Source organism: Meleagris gallopavo, chromosome 5 (genome assembly GCF_000146605.3).
Source record: "Meleagris gallopavo isolate NT-WF06-2002-E0010 breed Aviagen turkey brand Nicholas breeding stock chromosome 5, Turkey_5.1, whole genome shotgun sequence".
Taxonomy (NCBI): domain Eukaryota; kingdom Metazoa; phylum Chordata; class Aves; order Galliformes; family Phasianidae; genus Meleagris; species Meleagris gallopavo.
The window spans coordinates 51,693,147-51,710,724 of NC_015015.2; the positions used below are offsets into that span (position 1 = coordinate 51,693,147).

General features: G+C 40.9%; 1 long non-coding RNA gene across 1 annotated transcript; it reads left to right on the forward strand.

Annotated features, from left to right (window-relative positions):
- Positions 1–14,802: 14,802 nt before the first annotated feature.
- LOC109367912 lies at positions 14,803–17,578 on the forward strand. Its single transcript, XR_002115481.2, has 4 exons — positions 14,803–14,983; positions 15,688–15,807; positions 17,094–17,263; positions 17,449–17,578. It is a non-coding gene; the product is annotated as an uncharacterized LOC109367912 (long non-coding RNA).

The window sequence follows — 17,578 nt, forward strand, 5'->3', positions numbered from 1 at the left end:
TCCAGCTCCATTTCCTTGCACACATTTAAAGGAATATCTGTGTTTAGTCTAATGGAAAGCGTCTGTCTGAAGGTGCTCACTACTGCTATGAACATTTTCACAGACACTGTGCTCAGTCCCATCTGGCTGGGTTGTTGCTGATGTCATTCCACACAGTGCTGACCAAGTCCATGTTAACAGTTGTTTTTTCTCTAGTAGCTCTTCCTCCATTTCAAGGAAACACAGGTCAGCAAATAGCAAATGCCTGCCCTATGCTTTGCTACAGAGCAGTTTTCCAGATTTATCCACCCCATTTGGAAGGGAAGGCTTATTACCCTGATCAGGGGAAACTGCCATAGGCAGGGTCAGAGAAAAGTTAAGAACCACAGGCCAAGGACATTCAGCTTTAAGCACTTTGCAGACAGATGACTTTGGGCATAAGACTGAGTTTGTACAAGCTGGTAGGGGTCAAGGAAGAGAGAAGAATAAGAAGTAGGAGGAGGATAGTGCTGTAAAACTTTAAGGACACTGACAAAAAGTTAGTCTTTCTGTCACCAATAAATAAAATACTCTCTAGTCTCCCTCACGAGTTGCTTGTGTTCTGGTTCAATAAATAACCTGTAGCAAAGGTAGATGCTATTTATGCATCTTTCCTTCGCCACCTTTTTGAAGGCACAGACTGCTGACAGCTGCCTGGGAGCAGACACCTACTATTGCTTCCACAATGCTGTTTAGTACACTTGAGCCTGTATTTTGAATTTTGGGAGTTCCCAAGATGCCTGGAGCTGCCATTCCAACAGCTGGACTGGAGCCCTGGGTTCCAAGCTGCTGGCACAGCCCAGGGGCTGGATGGTGTAAGATGAACACCTGACAGCATTGACCTTTGCACCAATGTAGCTCTACAGAAGCCCTTTGGCTTACAAATGTCATGTAATGGTTGCCCTAAACTCAACATGGGGGGAGGGGGAGGAGGGGACATGGGTCAGAGCTATTCCTCAACATGGCACCACCCTGGCTTGTGGGGAAAGGAATCAGCAAAAGCAAGAAGGACACCTTAGCTCAAAAAAAAATATATGCAGAAAGCAGTGAATTACTGCCTGGCTCTTTAATTCCTTTCAGAGGGTTGCCTGCGTGGCTAAAAGTTTTTGTAGAAAAGGTCATCCATGAAGTCCACCACCCATGCTGAGCCTGGATGAGCTGCACTCCACTGGAGCAAGGCTGCAGTGGTGACCCCCAGGGCCCTTCTGGGAAAAGGAGATGTGTATCTCAAAAGCTTAACCCCTAAAAGACATTTCAAAACAAACACTAGCATCTCAAAGGCTTCCAGATTTATCCACCCCATTCTCAAAGGCTTTCTCTCCACCCTGAAAGAGCACACAGCAGACAAGCCCCTGTAGGTGAAGCAGAGGGGAGCAGGAGGTGGCAGCTGGGTGACAAAGCGGTCGCAAAGCAGTGTCTGCTGCCACAAGCATTACTGTGCACTGTCCTTGACTCCACTGAGAAATCAGCCATGGTGAGAAAGGATCTTTTAGATCCTACTGAAGATCAAATCCTTCAAGGCCGTCTGCAGACAAGCACTGCATACCTCTGTGAAGGGGAATTTCTTCTCTGAATAAATGGCTGGAGGCTGCTGTTACTACCCCAGGGTATTGCTAAATTCTGCACTGATGAAAAGATTCAGCAGGCTGACAACTAGGGAAAAAAAAGAGAGCTGCGTACTTGGCAAATCCACCCAAATTTGGACGTTTTGAGATGACTTTATCCTCATCTACTTATTATCACTGGTCTTTTATCTTTTGAAGCTCCTGAGCGATGTTTGAGCTGTTTCTTACAAGGCCTGCTCCCTTTCTCACTGCAGGTACTTTGTAGAAGTTTCTTCCAGTTGCTTTCACTGTTGTTTTTACATCCTTTTAACCTTTTTAAAAAATCACTGTTATGAAAGGTTGTTGTAGAGACACCCTCAGCTGTTTTTATAAAATATGCTAATCTCTCCATCTACCACCTTGCCTTGTTTTTAACAGAGAAATCATCTTCCATTAATATTACATTAAAAACACTGTTTCACTACATCAAGGGCTAAACTCTGCTTTCAGAAGTCTGCACACAAAACTGCAGAAAGGAATGGCGTTTCCATACAGAATCCAATGGCAACATCTGGTCCCAGATGTTTATTTGTAATTTAACATAAAATTATACAATATTCATCATTTTGCTGCTTTCCATTTCAATATATGTCATTTGTACGAGTTGAAGAGGCTGCCTGAATGCATTTTTAGTGCTCAAACAAGGAGAATTCAGTACGCTAAAGCAAAACCACGTGTACTTTTGGAGGCTTGGAAGTCTTCATGAGGAACTGCACACTTTTAAACAGCAAGAGATGCTGACACACCTTAACTAAAGCATTCAACATTACTTGATTTTGCTAATTTAATACAATTAAGGTTCCTCCACTCCCTCACCCCACTCAACTAAACTGAACCCATCATGCCTGTAAAGATAATTCTCCCCATAAAACAGAAATCATTGTTAATATTTGCAAATCTTATCACTGGAATGGAAACGGTGACCTGTGGGACTGTCCCACTTTTCAAGCAATTGAAGCATTAAGACATAATTTATGCACTTGAGAAGAAATTTCCATATCACAGAGATTGCTTCATTCCTTGTTATGACTTATGAAGGGTGTTACTAGTAAGTGAAACCACAGAGGTCTGTATTACATAAGAACTTGTTTTGACATGTATAGTGCATCTTCTTTATGCTGATAGTCCAAATGTACTATTTCAATGCAGCTAAACATTATTTCAAGGTTGCCCTGACCAAAACCTAAAAGCTAAAGGAAGGTTACAGGATTTTTGTTTCATTATGCATCAAAATCCCAGACAGCTGTGACACTTTGGACAAGTAGTCTGTGACACACAATGATATTTCTTTGTTTTGTTTTTCTGTTTTCTGAATATTTTCATGGAAGGTATGGGAGATGGTCCACTGGGGGAAGGGAAGGAATGGAAAGAGTGAGGAAGGGAGGGAAGAAGGGAAAAGGGGAGAGAGAAAGGGAAGGAAGGTAGAAAGCAGGAAATTAGGAATGGAGGAAAGAAAGAAGGAAGGAAGGAACAAATGAAGGAACTAGCTGAGGACTGCACCACTAAACCATCACTGCACCAATAGTGTCTCACTATGAGTAGCTTCCCTGAGACATTTCTCTGGGCCGTGCCCTCACTCTCCATCACATTCACATCAAGAAGGACTCCTCATCTCTCCTGTGCTCCTTGGCTTCATGCTAAGCTTCTGCAGGGGAATTAAACCTTTTCTCTCCAGAACAGCTTTTTCTCTCCAGTTCTGACAAGTCCCGTGGCACCTCTGTGGGTGCATTACTTGTTCCAATGTTTTGCTGTTTTTGATAACTATAGTTAGTCAAGTATTATTGCATATTACTGTAAAACCATACTAAACAAAACAGAAAAGTATGGATGCCTCTGAAATTCCTCCTTTCAACACGTTACATGCTTTGAAGCCTTATCTGAGATATACTGTTAGAACTCTGGATAGAATTATTACACACATAGTTGTCTTTGCTACAGGCTTGATCTAAGTCCAGTCATAGGCAAGTGGTTGTTCCACTGCCAAACAGTGCACTTTATAGACATGTGAGAGGGTTTACTTAATTAGAGCCCATAATATATCCAACAAAGACAGTCATCAAAATAGCAGCTCACGATCCCCTGCATAGTCACTTTTCCTACGAATCAAAAATAAATTATTCCTTTTTCTTCCTTGTAGAAAAGCGTTGCTGAAAACAAGCTACTAAATTTTGCTTTTAGGGCTCTCAAAAGCCTAAGTGAGATATATTAGCTGTCTGAGGACAGAGAACTTTCTATTCTTGGTGGAATTCTTGTTGGTTTAATTGGGCTTTGTAGAAAAAATAATGTTATTTTAGAGGAACAACTATAGAATGTGGGTGTATTTTTATGCACTCAATTGCTGGTGTACTAAAAGTCTGCTGTAGAATTAACCTTACATGTATTTATTATTTTCTGTTATGTGTATAAACAGCATTTGTATATATAAAAAATATGCACAATATTACTTTTACACAGATGTAACAAGCCAACCAGAATATCAGTATTTGTGCTGTTGATTATAGTCTGGGCAGTTGCAGGGAAGTTTTTAACCATTTCTGAACAAGCCAGGCTTCAACTAGTTTTCAACAGTTTTTACTGAATGTCCCTCATTCCCATTTTAAGAGATCTTTCTGGCTCCAGGCTGCATGAAGCATTAGCAACCCTCTGACTCTCAGCCACCTGTAAGTGTAGTCTCCATGAGACAATCAGTGATGCAGAATCAAAAGGAAAACCTGGAGCTGGACTCAAATATCCTTATGGTCCCTTGCAACTTGGGTTATTCTATGAATTTGTAATTTCATCAGACATAGCAGCACTGCATCTTCCATCTTCTTGACCTTGTGGTTTCAAGAGGGATCTATACCACTGTTGAAACTATATAACTTTCCAGCCCACATCTTGCCAGCTGCTCTGCTATTGTCTTTTTCTTACCAGAATAAGTAACTTCCACTTTATAACAAGCCAAATCCCCATTAAAAGCATGAATTGATCAAGGTGAAGTAATTTAAAGAAGCTATTGCGAGGAAGACATTATAAATTATACCTTTTACATTGGCTGAACAAAACTTTCAATGGGAATCACAATGAACGTCAGGTTCTTTCCCTCACTTCAGATGTAGAGGAAAGAAAAGAACAATCACACAGTGTTAAGAAAAACAACCTGGCAAGGAATCACGGTATCTTGTGCTCTTGTGTAACGTCTAAGTGTTTTCAGCACACTACAGTTGAACCTGCCCAAGGAAATCAGAGCTATGAGTATGGATTCCTCTGTCAGCATAAGCTTTTCATTCACACCTTACTACAGCTCTTGACAGCTGCGGCTTCCTTGTCAGATTAAATGTATCAGGCCTCTGCATCTAATTTCAAACCAAGTAAGAAAGAAAATCTTATTAAAAACATGCAAAGGTGGGAGTGTGGGGAATCATGAACACAGACCAATACAAGTAGTCATGTGCTCTAGGAATGCAGTAACTTCTTAAGTCATATGTAGCTAATAGTTTTTATGGTACTTCTTTGTGGCAGTGTCTAATACAATCTCAGTACTTTCTAAACACTCAGAGGTTGTTCACTCTGCAAGAAATTCAAACCTGAAGCCTATGGGAAGATGCAGAAGATGTGAGGCCCCTCTTCTCAGCCTGTGACAAAGTAAGGCTATCCCAGCTAGCACCAGTAGATGATGACACCTCTCCCAGCCTTGCATGTCTGGCTTTGAAGCTGACTAACGGAGCTGTGCAGCAGAGCACTCTTACTGCTCAGTGACACAGCAAGGATTAAGTGTTGTTTCCATTTGACAGAAGCAATGAAAATCTTGGAACAAACCTAATGAGCTATCAGAAACTTGCTTAAGTCTCCACTGTTGCGAAGGAGATGCTCCCATCTCACCATCTGTTTGGTGGAGACCAAAATCTTCATAAACTGAGATCTGTTTAACACAATACCTACTCTACAGTTAGTATAATATACTATTAGCTCTTCAAAAATCCTGGGCATTATATTAACCAAATATTTCCAAATGTTGTGTTAGAGTGGATGAAACTGTTATATATTAGAATCTGGTGGACTTAGTATCAAAACAAAATTTTCCTTTATAGTAATGTGTTTCTCTTATTCTCAGCATATATATGCTATGCTTGAAAGACAAAAGCAGGGGTATTTGGGATATTTGTATTGTAAGGATATTAAAGGTAAAATCTAGGTGATAGAGTTAATCTGAAGTTTTTGCTTGTAGTCTCATGTCTAACTTAAAAGTGCAAAAAAAAAAGAAAAAAGAAAAAAGAGGAGTGACCATGTATGTTTTCAAATGCCTACATTTGTTTTCAGATGCATCACTAGATGTTACAGTCATTTTTAATGCCTATTAACATGCCTGCAGCCAGCTATATGGGCCTCTATATGAGATTGTGTGGAAAAAAAAAGAAGAGGAAAGGAAGAGATTATCGCCTTAACCAGCTGCTGGATGGATGTGCTAAAAATCTTCAGAAAATGAAAAAAGTCTCCTAAAGGAGCAACTGAACAATGTAATGAAAATATGACATCCAGGACTGATGGGACCTGTCTGTAGTAGAAATAACTTTCACTGACACATTAAGGACACAGAAGAATTTCCTGTGCTGAGTTCCTGTTATGGATGGTGATGGGTGGAGGGTCTCACTGCTGCACAATGGCAGGTACAAGGGAGCTGTGCTAAAGAAGAGCCCAGATCTTTGTTGAAGGGAAGGAGCAGACAGCCTGCTGCAAACTGATCCTCTAGTGGTTAATGTTACTATAAAAGAAGCTCAGACAGAGCCTGCTGACAAGCATCAAATATTTTCATCCCCCAGAGAAGTTTGGAAATCTTTAGAAATGCTTTCTATCCCTGCCTATAGCCTGTCCTTATGAGTGGTTTTCCTGACACAGGCTGATCTCAGTGATTCCTCACTTGAGAAATACAAGCAGCCTGTATTATCCTGCTGTCTGACTCAATGCACAATGCAGGTGAAATTTCTAATGATTTCATTTGCAGGCAGTCTATCTTGGTCTCTAATCTCAACAGATCTCAAAGATAAGCAAAATCAAGGTACAATCCAACCAAAAAGTCTCCAAGGAAAATCCAAATGCTAAAAAGAAAGGGAGGATGACTCAGGGTTGTTTCCCAAGGGTTGTTTCTGAATATCTTCTCCAAAGAGGTTACAGAGGGCACTGAACAGTAGAATATACTTTCAGATCAAGCAAGTTTCAGATCTAGCCATTTATAACCATTTGCAAGATTGTATTGTGTGTTAGAACCTATGAGTTACTGTCATGGCTAAGGATATTGAATTAGGCATTGAACAAACTTAGAACCAAAGACAATCTATGGGTCACACAAGGTTACAGATGATTTTATGAAGACAAAAAAAGGAGCATTAGAAAAAAATCTATCTCCCCTTTCATCATCCTTTTTCTTACAATCAAAGAGGTCCATTTTTGTCTCAATTAAATCCTGCTTAACAGTGTCTGTTTTTCAACAGCAAGGCCACATTGCCTCTGCTAGCAAAGAATTGTCTTTTTGGCAAATGAATGGCAAATCTTGCTTTAGGATCTCTGTCTGAAGAGCAGTTCTTCAAAATATTAGTGTAATTTGGTGCTGTCATTTCTAAAGCATCTCTTTAATGAGGGAGCTGTTTACCGGTGACTTAGGCAGGCGTTGCTATCTCAGAGATCATTTATATTTCACAACACTGTCAAATCCTGACAAGCTGCAGATTGTAACAGGATGGCTTCTGCTTTTTGATGCAATGTTTTTGGTAGTCTCCACTCACACGTGAGCAGGCTTGCTGTTTGAACATTGTCAAACGAGGGGCGAGCAGCTCCAGGGAGGTGGTAGGTTTCTGCTCGGCCTGACACATTCAATTTACATCAGTTATGCTTGCAATGGGGTAAACATTTTTCTAAAAGAGGGTGTTAACAACAGCACTGGTCATGTCAGCACTTATTGATACGCTTTTGCATTCTCATCAGTGGGGAGATGAATGCTCCCCCAGCAGCCACTCACATCAGATAGCAGGGAAATATTTGCTGTCGGTGTGCCGCCTTCTCTCTGGCCACTGCAGTTTCATTTGCCCCTGCTAGAGTCAGCCCAAATTTTCAGGGGTGCCAGTCAGTGCAGCTCTGCTGACAGCAATGGAGAGATGCTGACCGCAACTAGCTGGCAGTTTGGCTCTCTAGGCTGTGTCCTCAGATTTTCTATGAGCTACGTGTCTCATTTAAAGCATTTCTCCACAAAGATCAGAAGAAAAACACACTTGCACAGCAAGCTCAGGCAAACAAGTGATCTGCCCTACTAGCAGGCTTTACAAGAAATTGAACTGAATCAGAGCTAAAATTTGCTGGGACAAAACTGCCCAGCTGCAGAAATAGTTGGATTGACTGTTTGAGAGGTCTTCCCTAACCCACCCTCCTTACTGGGCCTAGCAAGATTTCCTGCTCTCCATCCCCAGCTTGGCAAGGGTGTGAAGCATAGACTCGCCTTTTTCAAGGGCCCGGTGGCACTGCAGCAGCACGATGGCAGCTGAGGTGATAGGAGAGGACAGATTTTACAGCCCTGTGTGCCGTTCAGCAGCTCGTGGGGACATAAAGGCGCTGCTTTCATGCACGGCCGGTGCTGGCAGAAGGCCTGGGCTGTGCCCTTTCATTTCAGACAAAGGCTCTCACACTGTGGCCTCCGGTGCGGAGAAATCTTTTGTGCCCGTGGAGCCGGCGGGAGAAGGAGCCTTCTGGTCCCAGAGATTATAAAGAAAACCTCTTCCTTCTGCACATGGGCCAGATGAAGAACTGGAGAAATAATGCCTTTTTTATCACAGTAATTACAGTCCCCATTGTTTTAATGACAGCGTTGTTGGGAAACAGGAATAGGCTGCAGTCCCAAGAAGTTGTTCCAGTGTACACAAATAAACGATTGATTATATTGTTGTCAGATTAGGCAGAACATTCAGCCTTTACTTATATAGCCATTTTCCCCCCAATCCTCTGTGCATGTGTGTATTCGTTGTATTTAACCAGATTATGCAAACTACACAGTCCAGAGGAAACAAAAGAGCTCTTTCTCTGGAGAACTTCCTTCAGAACCTGCAATGACAGGCTGGGATGGGTGAGGGAAACCTCTGTCAACACAATGCAGCCTGCTTCATGTGTTTATTTACAAGGCAATGATACCCTGCTCATATTAAACATTCCAGGAATCACTGGTTTCTGCTATCTCTTAAAATAAACTTCTCAGACTCACAGTTCTTATGTGCTTCTGTGTGTATTAAGAGATAGAAGAGTGTATACGGAAGTCTCGGCAGGCTGGGAAGGCCTGGTCTGAAGCAAACTGGGCTTGTAGCAGAAATAAAGAAAAATGGCAGTGAAGCAAAGGATGGCTTGGGAAGAAATGAAATGAGTCTGGAAGGCATTAAGATATAAGTGGCTATTGCTTGAGATAGCTTTCAAGGCACAGTGACTCATGTAAGAATACATCTGAGAAAGAAATCTCTAAGAAAGGGTCGTGACCTGGTGACTGCCTCTTTCACTGAGTGGGAAACAAATCCAGAGAGCTCCTCTGGGTGCAACTTACGGGATGTGGAACACTAGGTCAAGACATGAGTTTTCTCCAGCCCACAAGAAAAACTCAACAATTAGCCACATATTTAGTCTATTGGACTTTTTCTTTCATCACCAGATATAGATAGGCATCCGCAGAGGGCTGTGCTACTCTTGGATGTTAGGAATCTTCTCTGTTAGTGTTTTCTGCTCTCCACTACTGACTTAGGAGAGAGCAAATCTGACAAGCTTAGGCTGGATGTTGGCTTGTAGACAGCCAAAGCTGGTTGCTGAGAGTCCCCAAGCACGTCTGAAGGCCAGGACCACAGAGATCACACACAGCTTTCTTAAAAATTATGTGGACCAGCTTTCTGAGTCACTGATCTGAATTTGTAACAGCTCTTGGAAAGTTAGAGGAGTCATAAAGCCTGGGAGATTCTATTAACAGGCGTTTAGGAAGAAATGACAAGGTTGACCAAGTTGACCAAGAGGTCCAAGAAGATTGGGTCACAGTAAGAGATGACTTGTCCTCAACCCATTGAGGAGTTGAGGTCTTCAATCAGATGTGTGCACTGTTTACCCTGAATGATGGAATCTGCACTGAAACTAAAGATAACGTCAGCAATAGGGGGTGGGTAATTGAGCATCAGAATAGTTTGTCCAGATATCTGCTAATTTCTCTTATAGAAGATTGACTCAAAATTTAAAAGTTATGAGGTCATTTGGCTTCTCTCTGCATTTACTTGCTTTACCTTGACCCCAGATGTGCTTACCACCCTGTGCACCTTGCTGAGCTGCAGCTGTAAGTTATAGGTGCAGAGTATAGAGAGGATCAAAGCGGAGCAATAGATAGACCTCTCAGCCTGGATGGCATGGAGCAGAGCCCACCTTCTGATCAAATCCAGCAGTGCTTGAACAACCTGACCCTGATTTAATACAACATTCCTGTATTGCATTTGAGCTGCTTCCACCACAGATCTTCCACTCCTTAATTGCACTTGACCTTTCCCACAAATGGAAAGGGTACCATAGGATTTGGCTTATTAACCATCATAGCAGCAAGCCCTCAGGTATTAATGGAGAGTAATTGATATAATTCCAAGCTTACATTGACTTGTGTCACTGGGATCAAACATCTGCCAGTTTCAGGGGAATTTAGCTTACAGTTTGGTGGTTTGAGGTTTGTTGATTTGATTTGGGAGTATTTTTAATTTATTTGTTGATTTTTTTTTTTAATTACTAGAGAGAAAATAATAATCACTAAGTGATTTGAGTCTATGAGTCTTTGACATTTTTAGACTGAACCCAGGGAATTGGATTTATTTTGCCATTTTCAGAGGCTGGTGATGTTAGTAGTACATAGAAAAGCCAAGAAGCTTTTCCTATATAGCATTTGTAGCTTTTAAAAGTACAAACCCTTCAGCCTTCCAAAATTTTGTATTTGCTTATTCAAGACAAACTTTGGGAATCTTATCTGGTCCTATTCAATAGCAATTTTAAAAAGTTGAGGGATGGAAAATTGTTACAGTTGTAAGATTTTCCTGTGCTTAAAATTCTTACTTATTCTTAATTTGAAGTATCTTAGTATCAACTCACAGCAAATGGATCTTGTTACTTCAGAAGATTTCCTGGCCTTCAGAAGTAAACAATGAAAAAACACTTGCTGCAAAGTTGCGTTAAAACAATCACCAAGACAGCAAATTGTCAGCCATAACTTTGAAGATATTCTGTTGTATGTTACTAAACCTTAAGTTTAGTAAACTTAAGGTTTATTAAGCCATAGGCCAAGGATCAGGCAATTTAATTCTTAATATGGAAAGCTGCCATTCTGTTTTAGGAGGAGTTCAGCAATATTGCTTGTGCAATATATGTACAGCTTGCAGGCAACTGATAGAGAGCAAGGTGCCTACATTGTTTGGATGTGGCTGTTATCAGGGTGGGCATACTGCTTTGGAGATGAACTGTCCCTCAGGTGAACCATACATGCAGTAAATGAATATTGTAATGCGTTTTTTGTTTTGCTTTGTTTTTAACAAAATAGGGGTGGCTACCAAGAGATGATCATGGAATTTAATCTCTGGAGCATCTTCTCTCTCCGATACAAATCTTTGCTTGCATATGCTGCAAGCAAAATACATTTGGTTAAAGCAAGAATGGTAAATTTCAACTGAGCAAAGCACCGGGGCTCTCATTTCAGCCAAGAAATGCTTATTGCTGCCTACAGAAGACTGGCCATGGTGTTAGGGTCTGAGCCCAGCATGCACACACAAACCACTGCCTGGCCAACAGTCATGCCCCACACCACACTGCATCCTGCCAGCAACATGAGAAAATAAGAGCTGCTCTCACCTGGCACCTGTCTCTGCAGGAGAATGGAAAAGCAGCATGGCTTTTCCTATATGTGTACGGTGAACAAAATTAACTGCAGAAACAGAAAATTAGCACTTTTTTCCCCCAAACTGGGATTAACATTATTTACAAAAAAAAAAAAAAAGAAAAAAGAAAAAAAAACACAACAACAACAACGAAACAAGAAGAGAGTTCACTTGCATCCTTTTGGATCATTTAGGAAAGCAGTGTGACAAAATGAGAACTACCTACCAAAGGACCAACGCCATCACTTGCTAAAGTAGGAGAGAGTTGTTCTTGGTGCATTTGATTTTAATTTAACAGTACGCTTCACCTTCACAGCAAATAATTTCACATGCACGCTCTAATTAATGATGGGGAAACCTCAGCAGGTTTTGACTCTGGCTTCAGTTTAAAAAAGAAAAAAAATCTGGATGCTGTATGTAAGCCTCATGAGGATGAAAACATAGGAAACTGAAAATCTTGTCTAAGAACAAGTTTTCTTGTAATTCTCTTTGCTTCTTTTCGTTTCATTCTGAGATGGAAAGCAGAAATGACAGAACTTCCCTGGACATTTCTGAGACATTATGCAGAGATACTTCTAAAAGAGAGATCTTAAAATGGAACTGAATTCAGATTTTAACTATTCTTTGTTTTCTATGATTCCTGGCCTAGGCAAAACTCTTCTTGATCTTATCTATTTAAACTATTGGTGGAAAAAAAGAAAAACAAACATTTTCTTGACTTCGCTTTTACCACTGAGACAAGAAAGTTATCCATGAGAATAATGGAAAAAAATTAAAATTTGTGCAGAAAGCATTCTCTATCATGAAAAAAATACATTAAAGTACTCTGAAATTTTTGATGTTATTCACTAGGAGGAGGGAAGATGACTGGTCACTAGTTTCAAAAAAAAAAAAAATAGAAAGGATTTGCAAACAGATTCAGGAGAAAACATAGATGTTTTCTATTTACCTTTCAGTCCAGATATCTGCTCAAAAGTTGGTAGCACAGACACAGAAGTAGAGGCCTGGATTTTGGGGAGCAAGGCTAGGGAAGGAAGAGGAGGAACACTAATTCGTAAGTTCGCTGCGTGGCTTTTGCTGGTTGATGGGGCTGGGTGAAAAAGGACACTTCCAAGGTATCTTGTTTCCTTCAGATAGGATGTAAAATGAGTACAGCCATATCAGCCTGGTAGCTTCCAAGCCAAATAGCTTAGCTTTTGTTTTTACAGAAAGCTACCTAGGGAAACACCACCTTCCTAGCTCCTCAGCCTGCCCAACACAAAACAGCCATCATATCATGGCTAGACCAGTCTTACCACTCCTTCCTGCTCCTTCCTTTTCTTGGAGGTGTCCAAACACTTTACCTGTTGCCTCCTAACCAAACTAAAACCACCAAGGAGGGAGGAAACCTCTTTTTCCTACATTTTACACCTATTATGATGAAGTCTTGATTTCTAGCTGGAACCAGTAGGTGCTGCTATGTTCAAACAATAAATAACTATTCTTAACCACTGCCATTTAAAAATAGTCCTATTTTGGCTCCTGAAACACCTAGATGCTTTTATATTTGAATGTTCTCAGTGTAACCCATGTAGATTTTGCAGTAGTATTTGTTGTTCTGGCTGGTTAAAAACATCTCTCCTGAATGGGAGAATGCCAATCAGTGCAGCTACACCACTAAACAAATACAACTGCCTGCTCTGATTTGTAATCTGAAGTTATTTCTGTATCCACTTACAGAGGAATGTCATTGTAAAGAAATACCACGGAGAGCAAACATAGAGACCTTTTCCAGTATTACAATTTCCACACATGGATGAGTTTGGGTGATTGTTCTTGGGCCTTGACACTGGAACAAAACAGTCAGCAAGTGAACTTATGTAGTGTTTTCCCTTTATTGCATTTATACGTGGAAACTGTGTTCATCCAAACAAGCACATCCTCATTCCAGGTTCTGCTCCCTGGCTCCACATTGCAGCTTATCCTTGCAGCTAGCCAAGGGGAAAATAATAAGATTCTTAGGAAGAAAAGAGTAGGTAAAACAAAGCTTTGGCTCAAACAGGCAACGTGGGGTCCTATGACCTCCAAACCTCTGAGACCATTAGGAGCTGTTAATTTTTCCCCTAGATGTCTAGTGGTTTACTCTGAGACTCCATTCTGAGGTCCATTTGTCTGCCATCATCTCTCTTTTCTGGCTTTTTGCCTGTTTAGATGGGAAGAAGGCACCTGCAACCCACTTCTTCATATACCCCATCACCATTGAGACATATTTCTGCTCTTTCAAGGTCAACCCCTACGGCACTGTCATGTCCAGCTAGCCAAAAGTCCTTCAAAAGCTGCCTGGCCACCATGAATGCAATAGTTTCTCCATCTCAGATGTGCAGTACCATGGGGAAAAAACCTGTGCATACAGTCTCAGTCCTCATACACCAGGTACTGGTGAGTCCTGGCAGGATGGACATTTTTCTGGAACTGCCTCAGAAAGCACTCATTGCACTTATTGCTGCAGAAAGAATGGACAGCAGGGGTCTCAGATTGCACAAGCCTTCTGTTATCAAATGACTTAACCCACTACTCTGCTTGCTGTATGAGGAGTAGGTGATGGCATCTTTTCCTCAAAAACACAGCCATTTCACCAAGTGATTAGACAAGATAGAACTGAGAAAGGTACAGAAACTTCACTGTCAGTCAGATGTGGTGGGACTCAGATTGTCTACTGCCTCCCACACCACCAGAAAACTGAGTCACCTTTTCTTTAAGGTGAAATATCAGTATTGCTTAGTATTACTATAACAAGAAAATATGTCGTAGGAGCAATTACCAAGGCCTTCTCTGAGGGATGTGCTTTAGTGGGTATGGTGGTGATGGTAGAGTGTTTGGACTAGATGATGTTATTGGTCATTTCCAACCTTAACGATCCTATGATTCTTTTTCAGCCACTCTCTGATCAAGCCTTTCCCTCCTCTACTGTCTCTTAGAGCTTTGGGCCTCTATGCCTCATAGAGGCATTCAGGTGCTTATGTTTAGGTATTGGGGTGAATTATCCCTGAAAAATAGGAAAACTGTTTCCAAGGACAGGGAAGCTGCTTAAGATAGGCATGTCTGAAATCTGGTTCTCTGCTCAAAATCCCAAAGAAGTTCCCTGGCTACCAGATTTTAACATATTTAAGGAAGAATATGCACTAATAACACACTTTGAAAATTTCTGTGTCTTTCACAAGTCAGTACAGTTTCCCAACTGAGCCCAATTTCTAACCTACATAATTGAAAAAAAAGTCTCTAAATGCAGTTGCCAGGTATCGCCTCAAAACTCAGGAAAAAGGTGGCAAATGAAACTGCTGATTCACTTTTTTCATTACTTCCAAGGGAATCACTGGATTTTCTGGAACCCATTTCAGTTCTGAGGCACCACCAGTATTGGGAAACTGCTTTGAGACAGTCACCAGGGCAACAGGGAAGATGGTGCCTCCACACTTCAACATTAAGCAGGTGCTACTTCAGTGCTTACGTAGTTGGTTGCTGCATCGTTATTCCAGGGCTTCTACTTTCTTTAGCTAACTCACAAACCAATGCACCCCACAACTAAGTCACCAATAAATACGTAGCATTCACGGGCATTAATGATACAAGCTGGACCAGACTACATAAGGTATAACTGAGGGAAATAGAAAAGAGAGATCTCAAAATTCAGCACTTCCACTTCTTTCTCCTTCCCAGGAGGGACCACCTGAAGGGGTGACAGGGAAGGAGAGCCCTGGCTTCTCTCTACAGCCTGCATGATGCGTACCAGTTCTTCATATCTGCCTGAGGAGTCTCACTGGGACCAGGCTCTGATTCCTATGGTGCTGTTTTAATTAAACTATTTCATGCCAACAGCAAGTTACACTAATGAGAGCAGATGTATCCAGTAAACAGTGGCATGTTTTCAGTTTAATCTACTTTAACCTAGATATATATTAATTCCTAAGTAAATACCTTAGTGGCCAGTAAAATGAGAAACAGATGATAAAAGAAGAAGTTTGCTTGTGACCCTTGAGACATGAGTATAATGTCTGGCTTGGCATCATTAATCTTATGGTCAGAGGAATACAGCCTCAGCATGTGTAATGGGAGAGAGACACGATGAAGCTTCCTCTCCACAGTGCCCTCTGCAAACAGTCATTTCCACATTTTTCTTTCTTCTCTCTAATTAGGTTCCCTTTGCCCTGACACACTCTGAAAGCACTGCCAGCAGAAGAGACCTATCCATCTCCTCTCTTGAATAAAAACATGAGCTATTGAAGAAAGTATTTAAACACAGTGGACTATATAAGGTATCACACGCCACAAGTTAATTCTTACAGAAGAGCACCTTAAATAGATCCTTTTGAAATGCTCTCTCAGGACAATGGGTAAATAACTGCTCCAAAGAGTGTCAGTAAAAATCCATCCTTGGACATGAGGCTAAATGAATTAGAATTTTGTCACTGGTTTCAGTGGGGCCAGCATTTTGCTGTACATAACGTGGATAGGGATGATACAGACTGACTTGTTTTAGTTTTGAAGAAGAAAGACTCCATCTTAGCCTGACAAACTTTTGATGTCAGTATTTAACTGGAAAAAAAAAAAAAGAAAAAAAAAGAGTTACATGAAAAACATACCTGGCATGGATTTCTTCCTCCCCTGCAACTAGTGAGAAGCAGCTCTTGACACTTACTGAACTGATCAAAACACTCACTTCAAATAACTTATGTTACAAATTTCATGCTTTCTATGGTTCATGAATCATTGGCAAATTGATCTTGATTCCTGGAAATGTCGTTGTTAAGCAGATATGATTAGTGACTAGCATTGCACAATATTTTCTCATCATCTGGCTGTTTGCAAGTTGTAACCTTTAGGCATTCAGTATACAGATTTTATAATTGGTGTCTTCACTCAGAAGGCTTATCCTTCCTGACTGGATGATAGGCATTTTAAAATGATGCTTTCCCAAATGATAAATGAAAGCTTCTACTCCCAGATAACACCTGTGGGACACCGAGGACACTCAAATATCACCGCAAATAACCAAAGCAGTTTAAACAGAGAAGAGTAACTAATTTACAACTCCAATTTAATCAAGCTGAAAGAAGTACTTTCACTGAAAAACAAAGAATTGTTGTGATATTTGAACGTTATCTTATGATTCACACCACACAGAAACATCTCCATGTAATGGTACCCCACCCAGGCATTTCTACTTGGGGTCCAATGGGACCCGAAATCTCTGACACAGTGCTGTGTAAGACCTACACAGAATGTCTCAATTAATGGTCCATCACACCACATAAAAACTGAAAGGAACTCTACGATATCACAAGCAAGCATAGTTAATATCAAGAAGGAAAGAAAAAGAAGAAAGAAATTAAAGTCTGGCTGTAGTTAACTTCATTAAGTCGTTTCCTATTTCCTGGGCAGACACACAAAGTGACTAAAAGTCAAGTAAGCTGAATGGTCTATTTATTGATAAATTTGCATAATAGCTGCAAAAAAGTGTATTGCGACTGGCCATTTATTGGTTCATCAGAAGTTTGTGACAAGCCAGGGCTAATTCTATGACTGATCCATTCTCTTGCAGATAGCACTGTTGTAACTTGCCAGGGAGTGACACTTCCTCAAAGTAATGCAAAGACGTGAGGCTGTTTGAAGCTTCTTACTCAAACAAAACTATTTCTTTCACCACGATGGAGAACTTGAGATGCTTTTCCAGATTCCAAGTGGAAAGTTGAAGACTATAAATCATTCCTTGTGAGTGTTATCTCCTATATACCCCTCCCCCCCCCTCCACCCCTCTAGGTTTGGGCTCAGGAAGGAATTAAAAGTAACAAACAGAAATCCTTGGAGAATAAGGTAAATATTTAAAACAGTCATTGAAAGTTACGCACGCAGAAGCAATTAACAAATCACAGGATTTGTGCTCATTCTCTTCACAGGCCTCTAAACTTCTCCCCTCACCAGGCTGGCATATCACTAAATGACATGATTTGTACCACTTTCTAAGTCTGTTTCAGAGAAATGAAGAAAAGAACAACAGGGAGGCAAGGCAAACAACTGCAAGAAGAA